Source organism: Symphalangus syndactylus, chromosome 24 (genome assembly GCF_028878055.3).
Source record: "Symphalangus syndactylus isolate Jambi chromosome 24, NHGRI_mSymSyn1-v2.1_pri, whole genome shotgun sequence".
NCBI classification, from domain to species: domain Eukaryota; kingdom Metazoa; phylum Chordata; class Mammalia; order Primates; family Hylobatidae; genus Symphalangus; species Symphalangus syndactylus.
The window spans coordinates 8,421,338-8,438,608 of record NC_072446.2 but is presented as its reverse complement, the minus strand read 5'-3'; the positions used below and the strand labels follow the sequence as shown (position 1 = coordinate 8,438,608).

Below are 17,271 nucleotides of genomic sequence, written 5' to 3'. Positions count from 1 at the left end.
CGTGGCTCTGGGAGCAGGTGCAAAGGGTTATAGCTGAAGGAAGGAGAGGAGCCATAGGTGATTATTCATTGACGGTAATGCTACACAGGGATTAAAATCAGTCAACTTGAATAAACCTTAAGAATAAGGCTGAGGCGGGGCGCAGTGGCTCACGCCTGTAATCCAGCACTTTGGGAGGTGGAGGCGGGCCGATCACGAGGTCAGGAGATTGAGACCATCCTGGCTAACACGGTGAAACCCCCGTCTCTGCTAAAAATACAGAAAATTAGCTGGGCCTGATGGTGGGTGTCTGTAGTCCCAGCTACTCGCGAGGCTGAGGCAGGAGATGGCATGAACCCGGGAGGTGGAGCTTGCTGTGAGCTGAGATCATGCCACTGCTCCAGCCTGGGTGACAGAGCGAGACTTTGTCTCAAAAAAAAAAAAAAAAAAAAAAAAAAAGAATAAGGCTGAAGCTGGTAGGGCACACGGCGCATGCTTGGATTTAGTCCCAGCTACTTGGGAGGCTGAGGCGGGAGGATTGCTTGAGTCTGGGAGGTCGAGGCTGCAGTGAGCTATGACTGTGTCACTGCACTGCAGCCTGGGTGACAGAGCGAGACTCCATCTCTTTAAAAAAGTCGAGCTATAAAAGCAAGTTATAAAGGGTTTTGTTCTGTATGATCACATCAATGTAAACTGAAAAAAAATAGTATGTGTTGTTCTTGGATGTGTATGTAGATACAAAAACTGTGAAAACATGCAGGGAGATGATACAAACCAATTTCAGAGATGCCCCTGCTGGGGAGGAGGGCACAAGACAAGCATTCTTCGTTGTCTGACTGTGTTTTGAATGTGCGTTTGAATATTTTCATGCTTAAAAATTAAACAACAAAAGATGATGGGAGATAGGATGAGGAGGCAGCGTGCTGAAAAGGGTCCATTTCTAGGTGGTGAAGAGAGTGAGTTGGGGTAGTGGGCTGGGCAGAGGGAGGGCTTTGAGGATTCTACGAAGAATTCTGTAGGAAAAGGAGCCAGGGAGAAGGGTGGGAGAGCCACAGGGGCTGGAAGCGGGGTGGTACTTCCAGGAGGCTGAAGCCCAGGTGAGGACAGGTGCTTGTGCCATGCCACCGTGGGGGTGAGAGCTTGGGCAGGAGAGGCCGTGTGTGCCGAGGGAGGGGTCAGGAGAGGGATGAAGATCTGAATTGAATGGATGCTGAGAGGAAGCTTAGTCATGCATCGCCAAAGACGGCTCATGGAGTAAATAGAGCACTAACGGCTGGCTCACTCGCGGAGAGCTGTTTCCTGTGGCTCAACAAGTTTATAATAAACACAGTTAAACTTTTATTTATGGCGCAGCTGCTAATTGCACCATAAACACTTTTCATCAGGCAATTGCTGTTTACTCATTTGCCAATCAGCTCATTATCCAGCTACCTCTCCTTGCTCCTGCCTTCCCACTTCCCAAATCCTACTGTTTCTGGGGCGTCCCTCTGCAACTGTCCCCCCACCCAGCTGCCTGGCCTGACTCCTGGCAGGTAGGCCCCTCTCCAGTCCGCCCAGGCTTTGTCGGTGTGCCTGCCCAGGCGGGGCTTTGTTCTGCTGCTGACCACGGCCAGTCCCGACCGTCCAGCACCCTAGTGTTTGAGGCCCTGGACAGTGCCCGTGCAGGGCTCTCCTGACCACTCTTTTCTCTGGCTCCCAAACCTCATGGCCCCTGGGGATCCTCGCCTCCCTCTTTTCCTGCGTTTATCCCAGCCCCACTCAGCATGCCGAGAGGTCTCCCTACCCATCTCTCTCCTAGACCAGGGATTACATAAAACTTAAGCCAGTGTTTCTGAGGGTCCTTCCTTTCCTTAAGAGGAAGCATGTTCCGAATACTCAACTCCTGCCACTTGTTTGCTGGGTTCAGTGTGGCTCCTCGCTCACCACTACCTCACAGAGCACTGAGACAGGGCTTACACTTACTCATATCTTGGTTCTTTGGTTCACCCGACCATGGCCACCTCCACACAGGTCATGGTGTGAGTCCCCTCCCACCATGTTCCCTCTGCAGAGCTGGCTCCAGGATGAGCCTGAGCTGGGAGATCCTCTGGATGGAAGGAAGTTCCACCCTGTATCCAGTTACTGTGACACCTGCCCCCCTATGAGCTAACAGGCCCCCAGGTGGGACCAGAGTCTTAGGGTGTGTGCTCTGCGTGCTCTGCAGCACCCACTTTGCAGACGTCAGCATTAGCGGACATGTGTGTTAGTGAGAATGCGCATGTGAGTGCATGCATGTTTAGGTGAGTGTGCATGTACCTCTACGTGTGAATGTGTCTGCATGTACACACATGCACCAAAGTATGTGTAAACGTGTGCATATGTGAGTGACATGTATATGCTCATGCAGGTACGCTAATGTATATGTACATGTGTGCGTGTGTGTATGTGTAAGTGGTATATGCATGTGTGTACATGTAGGTTTTTGTGCATATGCAAGTGTATATGTGCACATAAGCAGTGTGTATGTGTGGATGTGTGTGCACATGTGAGGGGTGTGTGTATATATATGCATGTATATGCATGTGGGCAGTGTGTTCACACGTGTATATGTGCATGTGTGTGCACATGTGAGGGTGCATGTATATATGTGCACATGCATGTGTGCATATAGCTATGTTCATGTGTGTACATGCACATTGTGTGTACATGTGTATATGTCAGCATGTGCGTATGTGCAAAAGTGAATGTGTGTGTGTTGTATACGTGTAAGTAATGCATGTGTGTGTGCATGTGTTCAAGTGATTTGTGTGTGCATATGCTACACATGTGTGCTTTCATGAACATATGTGTGTGAGTGGTGAGTGTAAGTGTATGTGCACAGAGGTCTCAGACTGAGTCTGATGGGGGTCCCTGCTAGCTCTGGAGAGAACGTGGTGGCAGGGCTGAGGCCTCTGTCTTCAGCTGAATGAGTCTGCCTGGCATGCGCTCAGCGCTCTCCTGATCTCCTGCTTCTCTTCTGAGGTCAGTCACAGACCTGGACATCTGGCTTGTGGGGGGTATTGAGTTGCAGTGGCTGCATGTGCTTTTGTATGTGAACACATGTGCTCATGTGTTGCATGTGTGTGGTATGCACTGTGTCTGGATGTGATCATAGGCAGCATTTTGGGGTATTTTTGGGTGTTGGGGTACTCACTGGGGGCATTGAAGGTGCAGTGGCAAAGCAGGTGTCCAGGAGTCTGAGCTCAGACTTGACTTTCTGCCTGGGTCGGCCTAGATTTTCTACATGGAAGTGAGGTGAGAGGGAGAGGAATGTCTGGGGACCCTTCTCTGTCCCTTAGGTCCCTAGGAGCCCAGGGATGGTGAGAGGGCCCAGCCCTTGGTTTTTGATCTATTTAAGAGGAACCAAGTAATCTTCTGAGGTCCGCTGTTGGCTTCTTCAGTGCAGTGAAATGAGCTGAGCACTTCCTCTGGGCAGAGCCTCTCCTAACATTCCTTTGAAGCCTCTCTCCATGCTGGGAATCCAGCAATGTCCAGTGATAAGCTTGGGAGGAAGACATACTTGCAGTGGGAGAGAGACCATGCCTGTCCCACCAGCCCCTTCACTTTTGGGGTTAAGCGTTATTAGAGCCCTGCCAGTGGATTGTGTGTGTCGTGACAGATGTCAGCTGGGAGGAAAAGACACTGGGCCCCTCCTGCACAGGGGCCTTATTTCTACAGAAAGGGAAGGCTGAGGTGCAACCTGGGCCTGTGGTTAGGGAGACTGCATTCTGAACACTGTGGGACGAATGCTAGAAGCTCTCAGCCTCTGCCTTCCTCTGCCATGCTCAAGCTGGTCAGTCATGGTCCCTGAGGCCCTACAGCAGCCTGCAGGGATCAGGGCAGCAAAGATGCTGCAAAACCAGCAAGACCAACAGGACTGTACAAGACCGGTGTTCCACGGTGACACCTTGTGGTTGCAATGGCAGCAGCACTGCCAGTGGAACGACAGGCTCTCCTGCAGCTCCTCCCTACCAGGCTTTGGGAGCAGGACTGGCCCTCCTTTGGACTAAGCCTCCAGCATTTTTGGACAATCGGCATGCATGTTGGAGGAGAGTACTTGAGAAGGAAATAACGGACGTGGTGCTAATAGAGGGTTTGGAGGCTCGCACACTAAATGGGGAAGGATTCATTCATACCCATTCCTCCTTCCCAAATGTTTCCTTCCATGTCCTGCCCAGGCCTGCTCTTTGGGTCTCCTGGCTGGTGGGGGAACAGATGTGGCGTAATCACGTTGAAATGCAGCAGGTGCACCAAGCACTGTGTGCACTGCTGTTACCCCCAGGACCCCCAGTGTCAGCACTGGTGGGGCTGGTGTTTGTGGAGTGTGTCAGTGGACTGGCAGGCCCATGGATTCCACATGTGTAAGACAGACTGACAGCCCTTCCTGTCTCAGAGCAGCCCCTCCTGGGTCCCATCCTGGGTCCCATCTTGGGGTTGGACATGCCCTTGTTTGAGCTTGGCCCCTTCTTGCTGGGCCACCAGCCCTGACCCTAAATCTGGGAGGGGGCTTGGCTGGGCTTGGGGTCAGGGGACAAACAGCCACCCTGGCTGAGGCCCTGGGCAGCTGAGGAACTTCAGCCAGCTTTGGGCATCTCTTGGGTTGGGAGATGGGCTGCTGTTTTCTCGGACAACGCCCTCCCCAGCCCCTCAAGACTCTGTTTTCAGTCAGTTCAATTAGTACAACTTTAAAGCAATTAGGGAGAATTAGCGGCCAGGCTGCTGCAGGCAGATGCTGAATACACTCATGCCTCCTCCCCCAACCTCCCTCGCCAAACCTGACAGCTGCTGTGGGGAGTGCCTAGGCCCTGCTTTTCTCTGCTGGCTCTGTCCTTTCTCCCAGAGATCCAGCCACCGTCTCTCCTTCTCTCAAGGGTCTGAGGAGGGGAGGGTAGGCAGTCCAGGGGACAGACCCAGAGACAGGGGCTCTGGGACTGGGAGGGCGGGGCAGGCCGGGGGAAATGGGCCAACTTCCCCCCAAGACCCCAGGCCTGGGCCTGCTCTAAGGAGAGAAGGGATGGGTGCTGGTTGGAGGCTCAGCCCCTGAGTGAGGGTGAGGGTACCCAGCGCGGATTGGGAGGACTGACCAGGATTGCGGCCCAGCCTCTGGCCCTGTGGCCTCCAGGAGCCCCCAGCTCTGGTGAGGGCACCCTTTGGTGGGGCCGGGGGCTGTTCTTCAGTGGGAGGCCTCTGAAAGGCTGGGCCTCTCCCACTAGGTGTGGGATGGCAGCGAGGCCCTGCTTCTGAGCCAGTGCTGGAGTCACACCACCTTCTCTGCCTGGTAGTGAAGGAGGTGGCCCCGTGGGTGCTGCAGACCCTGGGCCCTCCCTGGGGCCCCTTGGGCTGCTCTGCGGGGAGAGATCCAGGTGCTTGCTTGCGTGGATGGGGCACCAGGGCAGGTGCAGGGCTGACTTCGCAGATGGAGCCCTTTGTGCGGGGACCCCGTCTTCCGGCCTTGCCCCTCCCTACTCCCAGCTTCTCAAAGAAGGTCTGTTTTCTGAGCCTCCTCTGTGATGCCCCCACCAGCCGCAGCCTCCCTCAGATGTGTGGGGGTGTCCGCAGTCCTAACCAACGTCTTTTCTGCATGTGTCCACAAGTATGTGGCACTTTCTCTGAGCAGGCCCTGGGCTCAGCACCGGGTAAGGCAGATCCATGCAGCCCTTCACCTTGGCCTAACACTGAGCAGATGATGACATGCACTTGTGCAATTCCAGCTTCAACAAGGGTTGCCAGAACAGCTCTGAGAAGGGCTGTGACCTGGTCTGAAAGCTTCCCAGAGACTGGCTTAGCGGGACGACCCTGGGGAAGGAGATAGTGGGTGGAGCAGAGAGGCTGATTAGAGGCTGAGTCTTTATACAGAAGTGATGGTGCCCTAGGGGCACAGGAGGGAGTGAGTGCTGTCAGTCGGGGCAAGGAGGGGTGGCTCCACCTGTGATCCTAACCCTAACCCGCGAAGGGAGCCTTCAGTGGGCCCATCATGGTGGCCCAAGCACACGAAGGTGTCTGTGCTCTGTGCCTTCACTGAGCAGTGCAAGTCTGGGCCCAGGGCATCCCCTGAGGAGGGGAAACCAAGGGTGTCCACGAAAAGAGTCAAACTCTGTAAAGTATTTGAAGAGATTTATCCTGAACCAAATACGAGAGACCATGGCCCGTGACGCAGCCTCAGGAGGTCCTGGCGACATATGCCCGAGGTGTTTGGGACACAGCCCGGTTTTATACATTTGAAGGGTGACATGAGACATCAATCAATATCTACCTTGTACATCAGTCAATGTATACAAGATGTACATTGGTTTGGTCTGGAAAGGCAGGACAACTCAAAGTGTGGGCTTCCAGGCCATAGGTAGATAAGACACAAACAGCTGCATTCTTTTGGGTTTTTGATCAGCGTTTCACTGAACACACAATTTACATGTGAGAGGGAGTAGAGAAATAGTCACTTATGCCTTAGGCTGACTCAGTGAATCTGCATTTTTACATAAGCAGTAGGGCAGAGGAAGCCATCAGATGTGCATTTGTCTCAGGTGGGCAGTGGGATGACTTTGATGAGTTCTGCCTGTCCATTGTCCCGCACCTGTGAAGGGAAGCTATCCATTCACGTTGCCAGGGTGAAATTCAGCAGAACAGTTTTAGGGCAAAGATCTTGAAGCCCAAGAAGAGTTTCTTTTTGGGGAAATTGTGAGGGAGGATGTAGCCTTCCACACAATCCTTGTCGCTATCTTATTCAGGAATAAAATGGGAGGCAGGTTGGCCTGACGTACTTTGGCTTAGTGATTTTGGGGTCCTGAGATTTATTTTCCTTTCCCAAGTACTTTTTACAAAGTAGCAGGCTTCAAACTTGGAGATCTCACAATCCCAAGTAACATTCCTTAAGAAACCATGGGACCACCCACACAGTTGCTGTGGACTACAAGCTTGCGTCACTGGCAGCTCAAAGTAGAAAGTATCAGACACCCCCCACCTCGGGGGACCTCTGTTTCAGCTCTCAGGTGACTCTTCACCTTGAAGACATTCAGCTTAATCACAACCTCTTTTCTGACCCTTTGTGCCAGCCTTCCTTGGGGGGGGTCCCCAAAGAAGGGGCTACTTCTTGTCCCCTACCTCCCCAGATCCGCTAAGGGCTTCTATACAAACACAGGATGAAATGAGAGGAAGGTGGCCGCCGGAATGGTGCTTAATGGCCAGGACGTTCTCTCCCTGATGTGTGCTGTTCCCATTACAGGTATTCACTTCTTGATGAAGCAATTTCCTATATAATGGCCCCAAATGGCAGGCTAAATGTGGAAAACCACCAAATAGAGGCAGAGATGTAAAGACACTTTGGATCATCATTTGCAGAAAGCAAAATAGCTGCAGTCAGATTGTGGTTGAGACACTCAGTGATGGTACTGGCCAGGCACGGAAAGCATCCACAGACACAGCTCATGGGTACAGCGTGGAGAATTCCAACCAGCCAAGGGGCCCAGGCAGGCCTCCGAGGAAGGATACTTGACCTGAGACTTCCCCCTTAGTCACGGTCAAAGTGAGGGTGTCCCTGCTGGAGCACCTGCAAAGGCCCAAGGGAGCTGGGACCTTGGAGTCTGGGGATTGCATACAGCCCACTTTGAGGAAGCTTCTTGGTTTGAGGAGGGGGTTGTAGGGCAGCATCATGGACCCTGGGTTGAGAAGGAGGTGGAGACCAGTGCGGTGAGGGGCTCCACCTTGACTCAGCTCCGTAGATGGCAGCTGATGGGGGCTGGTCTAGAGGGCTCTCTCCTAGGTGAGGGGCTAGACCTGAAGCTCTTGTGCTTCCTCAGCCCTAGTCCCCTTCATGGGGACAGGAATGGTGTGTGATGGTGCATTCATAGATGTGCATGTGCACATACAGGCATGTACATTTGTACACAGACATGCACACAGAAATGTGCATGCATAGGCCCACACAGCAGACAGGCACATGCACACAGGTGTTTACACAGAGATGCACACACACGTACACACAGATGTGTACACAGAGATACAGGCACATATGCACACAGATGTGTACACAGAGATGCACACACACATGCATACAGGTGTGTACACAGAGATGCATGCACACATGTACACACATGTGTACACAGAGATGCACACATGCACACAGATGTGTACACAGAGATGCACGCACACATGCACACACAGATGTGCACACAGATGCACGCACACATGCACACACAGATGTGTACACAGAGATGCACGCACACATGCACACAGATGTGTACACATGCACGCACGCATGTACACGTGTACACAGAGATGCACGCACGCATGCACACACAGATGTGTACACACAGATGCACGCACGCATGCACACACAGATGTGTACACAGAGATGCACGCACGCATGCACACAGATGTGTACACAGAGATGCACGCACACATGCACACACAGATGTGTACACAGATGCACGCACACATGCACACACATGTGTACACAGAGATGCATGCACGCATGCACACACAGATGTGTACACAGATGCACGCACGCATGTACACACGTGTACACAGAGATGCACGCACGCATGCACACAGATGTGTACATAGAGATGCATGCACACATGCACACACAGATGTGTACAGAGAGATGCACACACGCATGCACACAGATGTGTACACAGATGCATGCACACATGCACACACAGATGTGTACACAGAGATGCATGCACGCATGCACACACAGATGTGTACACAGAGATGCATGCACACATGCACATAGAAATGGGCATGCACATGCACACAGATGTACACACATGGATGTTCACACACATACACATGCACGCAAACACAGACCCTCTGCAGCTCTGCTGTCTGCCTCAGGTTGGGGCCATGCTAGGTGAAACTGTCATTTCTCCCTGTCTGTAAGTTCCTGCCTTGAGGCTATGAAGACAAGAGGACATGAAATGCTCTCTGGAGGCAGAAGACCTGGGTTCAAATCTTGGCTCTTCTCTGGGCCTCAGGTTTCTGGTTTGTAGAGTAGGATACTGGAGTTTTACTCATGTTACTGGAGGGATGAGGGCCCTAAAGCAGGAGCTGGGAACTGGTGCATGGTAAGTTGTGGGAGTGGAGGACTGTGGAGAAAGGACAGGCCTTCCCTGGGTGAGGCGCTACTACTATGGAGAGTGGTCTAGTTTCCTCTCTGCCCCTATGGGCACTCAGTGGAAGAAGCTGGTGGTCAGTGATGGGCAGGCTAGTCCTGAGGTCCTAAGACTGGAGTGTCTGGATGATCAGTGTGACCTCTCAGAGAAGAGGTGCACACCTAGGAGTCTGGCTATGGGAAGGGGAGGGTGTCAGTACAGGAACTGCAGGGACTAGGCCAGGCTGGGTGCACAGAGGCAAGGACAGGGTCGTGAGGCTGGTGCTTGATGAGAAAAGCTCAGTCTAGACATCTGGGCCTAGGCCTCAAGAAGAGTGGGGATCAGGCCTTCGTGGGTGATGTTGGAGAGCCCTGAACAGGATGTGACTTGGTCTTCCCTGTGGAGAACTCAGGAGACTAGCTGGACCACTCAGGTATTTAAGGAGCAATGTCAGTGTGCCAGGAACTCTCGGGGAGCTTGTATCCCAGTGGAAGAGAGAGCTCACCTCTTTGAGCTTCCTGGCAAAGTCAAGGGTGCTAAGTGCTGTGTCAGGGCCGTCCAAAGGTCCTGAGATGAGTGGGACTTGGAGGAGGTCAGTCAGGACCAGCCTCGTTGTGGGTGTCGAAACACAGGAGTATCTGTGTGGAGGAGGCCTCGGGGGCTCCTGGTAGGGAGCAGGGCGCAGAGGAGCACGAGGTCCTCAAGGTGGCATCAGGAGTGCCCAGTGGTGGCATCAGGAGTGCCCAGGTCAACTTGTCCTGGGCAGAGGATGGGTTCAGAAGAGAACGTCGGCTGTGTATCTTTTGTATCTTCCAGGGGTACGAAGCCCTCCCCAGCCGCCCTCCAACCTCAGGACAAAGTGTGGGTGTGCGTTTGGCTCCTGCGTTCCCGTCTCCTTTGTCCACAGGATGCCCTTGGCTGCCAGGAGGTTCCCACTCATCTTTCCAGGCCGGGTCAGAGGCACTGAGGTCAGAAACAGAGGTGGCAATTTCAACCTAAAAGAACAAATTACAGACAAGTCTCCCTCCTGCAGGTTTCCATCTGCATCTGGCTTTTGTGTGGCACTAGAAGCGATCAGCTTTTTGCAAGCATGGGGCTGATGAACACATTTGCACAAAGGGAGACGGCGGAGTAGCAGGAGTTTGCAAGCTGCTTCATTAACTTGGAGCCAGTGGAATGTCTGGGATCTTCTGTGATTTGGAAACCGGTGGCAGAATGTTCCCATGTTTCTGGTCCTCATCAGTCCGGTAGGTTGAGGGGAGCCCAAGACAAGCTTGTGGCTGCGGTGAGGGTGCAGGATGGGTACACATCTCGGGGGTCCAGCTGGGTCTCAGCTACCTTGAATCTGACCCACGGGCTTTGTGTGGTCTCAGGGCTTGTGTGTGTGTGTTTGGTCCCCTGTGTACCTGGTGTGCACACATTGCCTGTCATGTGGGTCTCTGTTGGAAGCTCTTGCCCTTCAGTTCTTCATGTGGTGCTGTGGGACATCCAGTGGTCTTTGAGCCTTCAAGTCTGTGTTGGCTGCTGCAGGTTGGGGCCTGGGGCTTTGTGTACCAGTGACACGGCCCCACTGAGGCCCCGTTCCTGACTCAGCCATGCTGTCATGGCCCTCAGAAAAGATCTGTCATTTCTTTGAGCCTGTAAAACAAGTAAATTCAGTCTTCCTGTGAGGCGCGGTGATAATTCACTGGAATCATCATAGTGTGTAAGGGTACTTCCTCCTGCCGGGACTGCCAGGCGGGATGGCTTCCTGCAGACTCAGACGGTCCACGGCAAGGTTTCCAAGGAGACTTTGCAGCTAGATGAGAGGAGGGGTCAGCACACCTGCTTCATACAGTGACTGATGTGCCCATGCCCAGGCAGACCCGTGCTCCAAGCACCCTGTTCCTCAGGTGGGACAGCCCCATCTTTTTTTTTTTTTTTTAGATTGAGTCTCACTCTGTTGCCCAGGCTGGAGTGCAGTGGCGTGATCTCAGCTCACTGCAGCCTCTGCCTCCCGGGTTCAAGCAATTCTCCTGCCTCAGCCTCCCAAGTAGCTGGGACTACAGACACATGCTACTACGTCCTAATTTTTATATTATTAGTAGATACGGGGTTTCACCATGTTTGCCAGGATGGTCTTGAACTCCTGACCTCGTGATCCACCTGCCTCAGCCTCCCAAAGTGCTGCGATTACTGGCGTGAGCCACCGTGCCCAGCCTGACAGCCCCTTCTTTAGAGCCAGTGCCTTGGGCTCCCAGGCTTGGGGTGGGGCTCGCACCCCTCCTCTCATGATCTTTCTTATCCCTTGGGGTGGGGGGGCCTGTGCCCCCCCCCAACCACAAGCACACAGCTGTCACCCCAGGTCACCTCCTCTGCCCTTCTCCCAGCACCCTGCATGCTCTGGCCTGGGCAGCCCCCTCCCCCTGCGCCCTTGGTAGCATTTGCATACAGGTGCCCTTGCAGCTGAAGTGTTGGGGCTGGGCCGGCAAACCCACACCCGGGAGGGCCAGCGGCTCTTGGCACAGGTGGTGGGACAATGGCGGATCGGAACACGGCTTCGCTCGCCTGCCACCTCCTTGGGGCGCACACCTTGCTCCTGCATTCGTGGGGGGAGGTGGGCTGTGGTGTTCGGGACCTCTGGGGTGTCCTCGCTCTGCCATTGACTTTTCCTGGAAGCTTGCTCGGTTTAGTCACTGTCTGAGCCTTAGTTCCTGGTCATAACTGGGCTGTGCGGGGCTTGGGGCCTCGTGTAAAGAGGAACTGATGGCCTGTGTGTGCTGGCAGAGGAGGTGGTGTCATCCCAGCGGGTCTCTGCACATCCACTGCACACACACTGCATGCGTGTATGTGCGGTGTGTGTGTTTATGTAGTGTGTTTGTGTGTCTATGTATATGTGTGTGATGTGTATATGGTGTGTATGTCTGTTTGTGTTGTGTGTATGTGTGTGGTGTGTTTGAGGTGTGCGTGTATTTGTGTGTCTATGTGTGTGTGTGGTATATATATGGTGTGTATGTCTGTGTGTAGTGTGTGTGTGTGTCTGTGGGATCTGTTTGATGTATGTGGTGTGTGTGTTTGTGTGTGTCTATGTGTGTGTGTGGTGTCTATATGGCGTGTATGTCTGTGTGTGTTGTGTGTGTGCCTGCATGTGTGGGGAGTGTGTGTGGGGTCTGTTGTGTGTATGTGGTATGTGTGTATGTGTGTGTGGTGTGTATATGGTGTGTATGTCTGTGTGTCTGTGTGTGTTGTGTGTGTGTCTGTGCATGTGTGGGGTGTGTGTAGGGTCTGTTGTGTGTGGTGGAGATGGAAGGGCCTCCCGGGGCTCTTGGATTTGGAGGCCCCAGGCTGCTCTGGCCTGGGAAGGTGGGGTTATCTGGAGGGTATATTAGGCTGGGGTCCCGGGGAAGGTTCTGGGGCTCTAGGCAGAGCTCCTGGCTGCGTGCAGGCGCGTGGGCTCGTTGGGCAGTCCCAGGCTGACCAGGCCCAAGGCCTTCCGGGCTCCATGCCCGTGTTCCCTGTTGTCCTGGTGGGTGTGCCCTTTAGGCCCCTGCCCAGGGTCCCCTCTGCCATCCCAGCTGCCCCAACACTGTGTACCCCGGCTCTGCTCCTGGACCCCACGCTGTGTACCCCGGCTCTGCTCCTGGACCCCACGCTGTGCACCCCACCCTGTGTACCCCAGCTCTGCTCCTGGACCCCGCGCTGTGTACCCCGGCTCTGCTCCTGGACCCCACGCTGTGCACCCCACCCTGTGTACCCCAGCTCTGCTCCTGGACCCCGCGCTGTGTACTCCGGCTCTGCTCCTGGACCCCGCGCTGTGTACCCCACCCTGTGTACCCCAGCTCTGCTCCTGGACCCCACCCTGTGTACCCCACCCTGTGTACCCCGGCTCTGCTCCTGGACCCCGTGCTGTGTACCCCACCCTGTGTACCCTGGCTCTGCTCCTGGACCCCGTGCTGTGTACCCCACCCTGTGTACCCCAGCTCTGCTCCTGGACCCCACCCTGTGTACCCCACCCTGTGTACCCCGGCTCTGCTCCTGGACCCCACGCTATGTACCCCACCCTGTGCACCCTGGCTCTGCTCCTGGACCTTCACATGCCTCCTGCTCACTCCAGGGCAGAAACCTCCTGTCCTGGCTCTGCCTCCCTTTGAAGCCTAGCAGGGGACCCCTCTGGCCCTGGGTCTGTCCCTCCTGAACTCTCATTTGAGGAAGGCACCAGTGAGGCCATTCTTTGGCTCAGATCCAGCCTTTGGTGCCAGACGGTCCAGGGCGTCAGTCCCAGCTTTGTCTGGGAGCTGCGGGCCCTCGACCCTTCTGAGCCCACCTACAAGTTGGGAACAACACTGTGGACCCTCGGGACTAAAGGATGAAGCTGCCCCGTGCCTGGTACCAATGGGAGCATCCTTGTTCCTCCTCCTCAGGGGCGGGACCCATGGCTTGAGTGGCAGTGGGGACATCCAGCCTGGCTTCCTCAGTGGGGTTTGGCCGTGGAAGTGCTCAGGGTGTGCTTGTTGGAATGGTGGGGGATCTGGCTCCAGGATCTGTCTCCTAGATCCTGTCCAGGGCTCCAACTGCCCCTTCCCTCTCTGGGCTCCCAGAGCCCCTGTGGTCAGCTCCCACCCCTCCCTAGAGTGCTGCATGTGAGGGTGGGGGCTCCCTCACTCAGGAAGCCATCCTGTCATCCCAGAGTGTGGTGTTGGCCTCAAACTGGCTCTTGATCTCCAATGTGGGGCATGGCTGGAACCATCCCAGGGTCAGTGTGTCTCAGGCTCCAGCTTGGAAATCTTGGGACAGAGACTGGAGGGGTGTTTCTCCCGACATGGCCAGGCCAGCGTGGCTGTCGTCCTTGGACATCAGTCAGCAGCTGGCCAGTGCCTACCTGTTCCACCAAGCTCCATTCTTGGGAATGCAGGGCCCGGACATTCAGTCCAGAGTCTTTCCCTCCCGGGGCTCTGCTGGGGGTGCCCCTCCCCACGAGCCCATCTTGACATTTGTGAGCGCTGCTCTGTCTGCTAATGAGCGATCTTCGCCAGTCCAGCCTGCCATGGTAACCGCCCGCAGCCTCGCTCTCTGTCCAGGCACCCAGTAGCTTTATCTCTGAGGCCATCTGTTCTGGGAGCACAATTCCAAAGCCATTTAAACAGAGCCTGGAGCAGGGCAAGGCGCTGGGCCCTCTGTCCTCACACGTGTGTGCACACACTCAGGCACACACACGCACATGCACATGCAGATGTGGTGTGACCCCTGCAGGGTGGAAGGCGATGACAGGGACAGTCAGGGTGCCCCTCCGGCTGCTCCCTTTCCCTGCTGTCCCCGAGCCGGTTCCTGGGCACCCTGGTGGTCGGCCAGTCTGTGTCCTCCTCTCTTTCTCTGTGTTCCTCACCTCTCTGTCCATCTGTTTGTCTGAGCCGGCCTGGTTTCTGCCTCACCTCTCTGCCTTTGTGTCGCTTCTTTCCCCACGTCCTTTGTCTCCTTTCCTGCCCCTGTCTGTGTCCGTCTCTGTGTTTAATCCCCTTGACCCTCTTTGGCCTTTGTCTCCACCTCTTATCTCTCCTGCTGGTTCAGCTGCTTTTTGCCTGTGGCTATCGTTCTAGGCTGGTAGGACCAGGACGTCGGGGGGTTTCCACCCGTGCCTCACCCTCTTGGATGCTCCTAGAACAGTCAGGCAGGGGCCTCCTGGTCCACTCCGGGCGCACCTGTCTCTCCACCCCACTTTCCTCCGCCTCAGGGTGGCCAGGTCATGAGGTGGGTGGCGGGGCGGGGGTACTTTCTCATACTGCTCTTAGCTTCCTGGGCCCAGTGCCCAGGGTCGTGCCTTCAGCCTGAGCTTCTTACTCTCCAAGCCCTTCACTCTGAGCTCCTCCCTCTGAGCCCAGTCCCGCTGTTCATTGAATGTGCTTCCGTTTCCCGCCCTGCAGCCTTCACTCATGCTGTGCCCTCACCTAACACCCCTTCCTGGTCAGGCCTCCCTGTCAGGAGCTTGTGTCTCTCTCTCCACAGGGCTGGGCAGATGCAGCGTCCTGGGCTCAGCATGGAGCCTCCTGGCTTCCCCAAACCATGCATGGCTGAGCTTGCAGCCTTGTTCAGCTGCCCCTGCCCTGCAGGTCCCTCTGAGCTCCGCAGAGCTTTGACACCAGTCTGACTTGCAGGGGGATGAGAAGGTAGCCCCTCTGCAGCTGCTTCCAGTTCTTCCTGAGGCCTGGCCTAGGTTACCCCTGCTGCAGGGAGCTGTCTCCTCCGGTGCCACAGCAGTCACAGTGACCTTGCCTTCTCCTGCCGGTGCCGCCAGCCCTCAGCTGTCTCTCCTCTGTCTTTCCTCTGTCCCCACATCCTTTATCTCCTGGCCTGGGCTGTTGCTGAGGCTGCTGTGAGATGCACAGATCCCCAGGACCCTTGGGCTGGCCCCTCAGAGGCTTGAGGGCCTGGTGACCTGGTCCTCTGAGCAGCTCGTGTCCTCCAGGTCACTCTGCTGTTTCCACAGCATCCACACAGCCCAGCCAACCCCTAGGATGCCGCCTTCCAAGGTCATGGCCCTGGGTCAGGGCAGAGCAGGCAGAGGAGCCATATGGGCAGACCAGAGGGCTTCACAGGTGCACCTGCATTGAGTGCCCTACTAAAGCAGGAACCAGTGCCAGCCTAGACAGCGATGACCAGCAGCCTGTGACCTCTGGAGCCTGGGATGTGTCCAGAAGGCAGGACCCCTGCTCTGGCTCCACATGACTTCAGCCCAGGTGGTGCTGAGTGCTGGGAACTCAGCTATGGTGGGTGATGTCCAGAGGGCTTCCCTTGGGTCAGCTGCAGCCCAGCTTCCTGTCGAGGGCAGGGAGGTACAGTGGTTACACGCAGCCCTGAGGGAGGCTGAGGTATTGCCACCTTCAATAGTCAGAGCCGCATCCCACACACGGGGCTGGACTCTCCCGGCTGTGGGGTGAGGCTGGGCCGCATGGCCTATGGCAAATGCCCCTCAAACCCTAATGCATCCACGGTCAACCTGGTGAGTTCTGACTCAGCCTGGCCAGGTTCCCCTGGCGCTGGCCCCCTGAGCGCGTGTTGAGTTGGGGTGGGGGGCTGGAGGGCCTTTCTCGAGCAGACCTTCAGAGAGGAGCGCTGGCTCTCTTTCCTGATTCTGAACATGTCCAGGTCGTTTCATCACGTGATGGATTACCAGGCTGGTTGGTTCTACCGAAAGGCAGCAGCACAAGCTTTTCCTGGATTTCTCACCATTGTTCCTTTAAATAATTAGTCTTAATTAACTCCATCCGAAGAAGGCATTTTCCCCAAGGGTAGGGAGTCCCAGTCAGGTGGAGCAAGTTGGAACTGCAAACCGCTATTTGATAGCTGTGGTGTTAGGAGGGGCCCCCTGGCTACTGCGAGGGGTGTCTCCGTGATGGGCGGGCGGATGGATCAGCACCAACCCCTGCCGGCACTTTCTGACATTTCTGTTGCCCTCATTTGATAGATCGGGAAACTGAGTCACAGAAAGGTTTGGCAATCTGCCGCAGGTCACTTCCCTTAAGCACAGACGTCGTTGTGGACGAGGAGAAGAGGCAGAACTCAGAGGGGAAAACCACTCTTCCACACAGCATCTGCTGCGGCCACCTGCCCCCACCTGCCCCTGTCCCCACCTGTCCCTGTCCCTAACCTGCCCCACCTGTCCCCGTCCCCATCTGCTCCTGTCCCCATCCTGTCCCCACCTGCCCCACCCATCCCTGTGCCCAACCTGCCCACCTGCCCCTGTCCCCACCTGTTCCTGTCCCCATCTGCCCCACTTGTCCCTGTCCTCACCTGCCCCACCTGCCCCTGCCCCCACCTGCCCCTGTCCCCACCTATCCTTGTCCTCAACCTGCCCCATCTGTTCATGTCCCCACCTGTTCCTGTCCCCACCTGTTCCTGTCCCCACCTGTTCCTGTCCCCCACCTGTCCCTGTCCTCACCTGCCCCACCTGCCCCGTCCCCACCTGTCCCTGTCCCCACCTGTCTTTGTCTCCACCTGCTCCTATCCCCACCTGCCCCACCTGCCCCTGTCCCCACATGTCCCACCTGCCCCTGTCCTCACCTGTTCTACCTGCCCCTGTCCTCACCTGTTCTACCTGCCCCTGTCCTCACCTGCCCAACCTGTCCGTGTCCCCCACCGGCCCCACTGGTCCCTGCCACCACCTGCCCCACCTGACCCCGTCCCTCTTCTACCTTCCTGCCCCCACCCCCTC

At 55.7% G+C, this 17,271-nt stretch overlaps 1 protein-coding gene across 2 annotated transcripts in view; it reads left to right on the top strand.

Moving 5' to 3' along the window:
• The window catches only part of MYT1 (myelin transcription factor 1), a 127,850-nt gene that overhangs the window by 33,915 nt on the left and 76,664 nt on the right, over positions 1-17,271 (top strand). For both annotated transcript variants that reach the window (XM_055266485.2, XM_063634074.1), the window contains exon 2: positions 10,120-10,333. The gene's annotated coding sequence lies outside the window, so the exon portion shown is untranslated. The remainder of the gene's footprint in view (positions 1-10,119; positions 10,334-17,271) is intronic.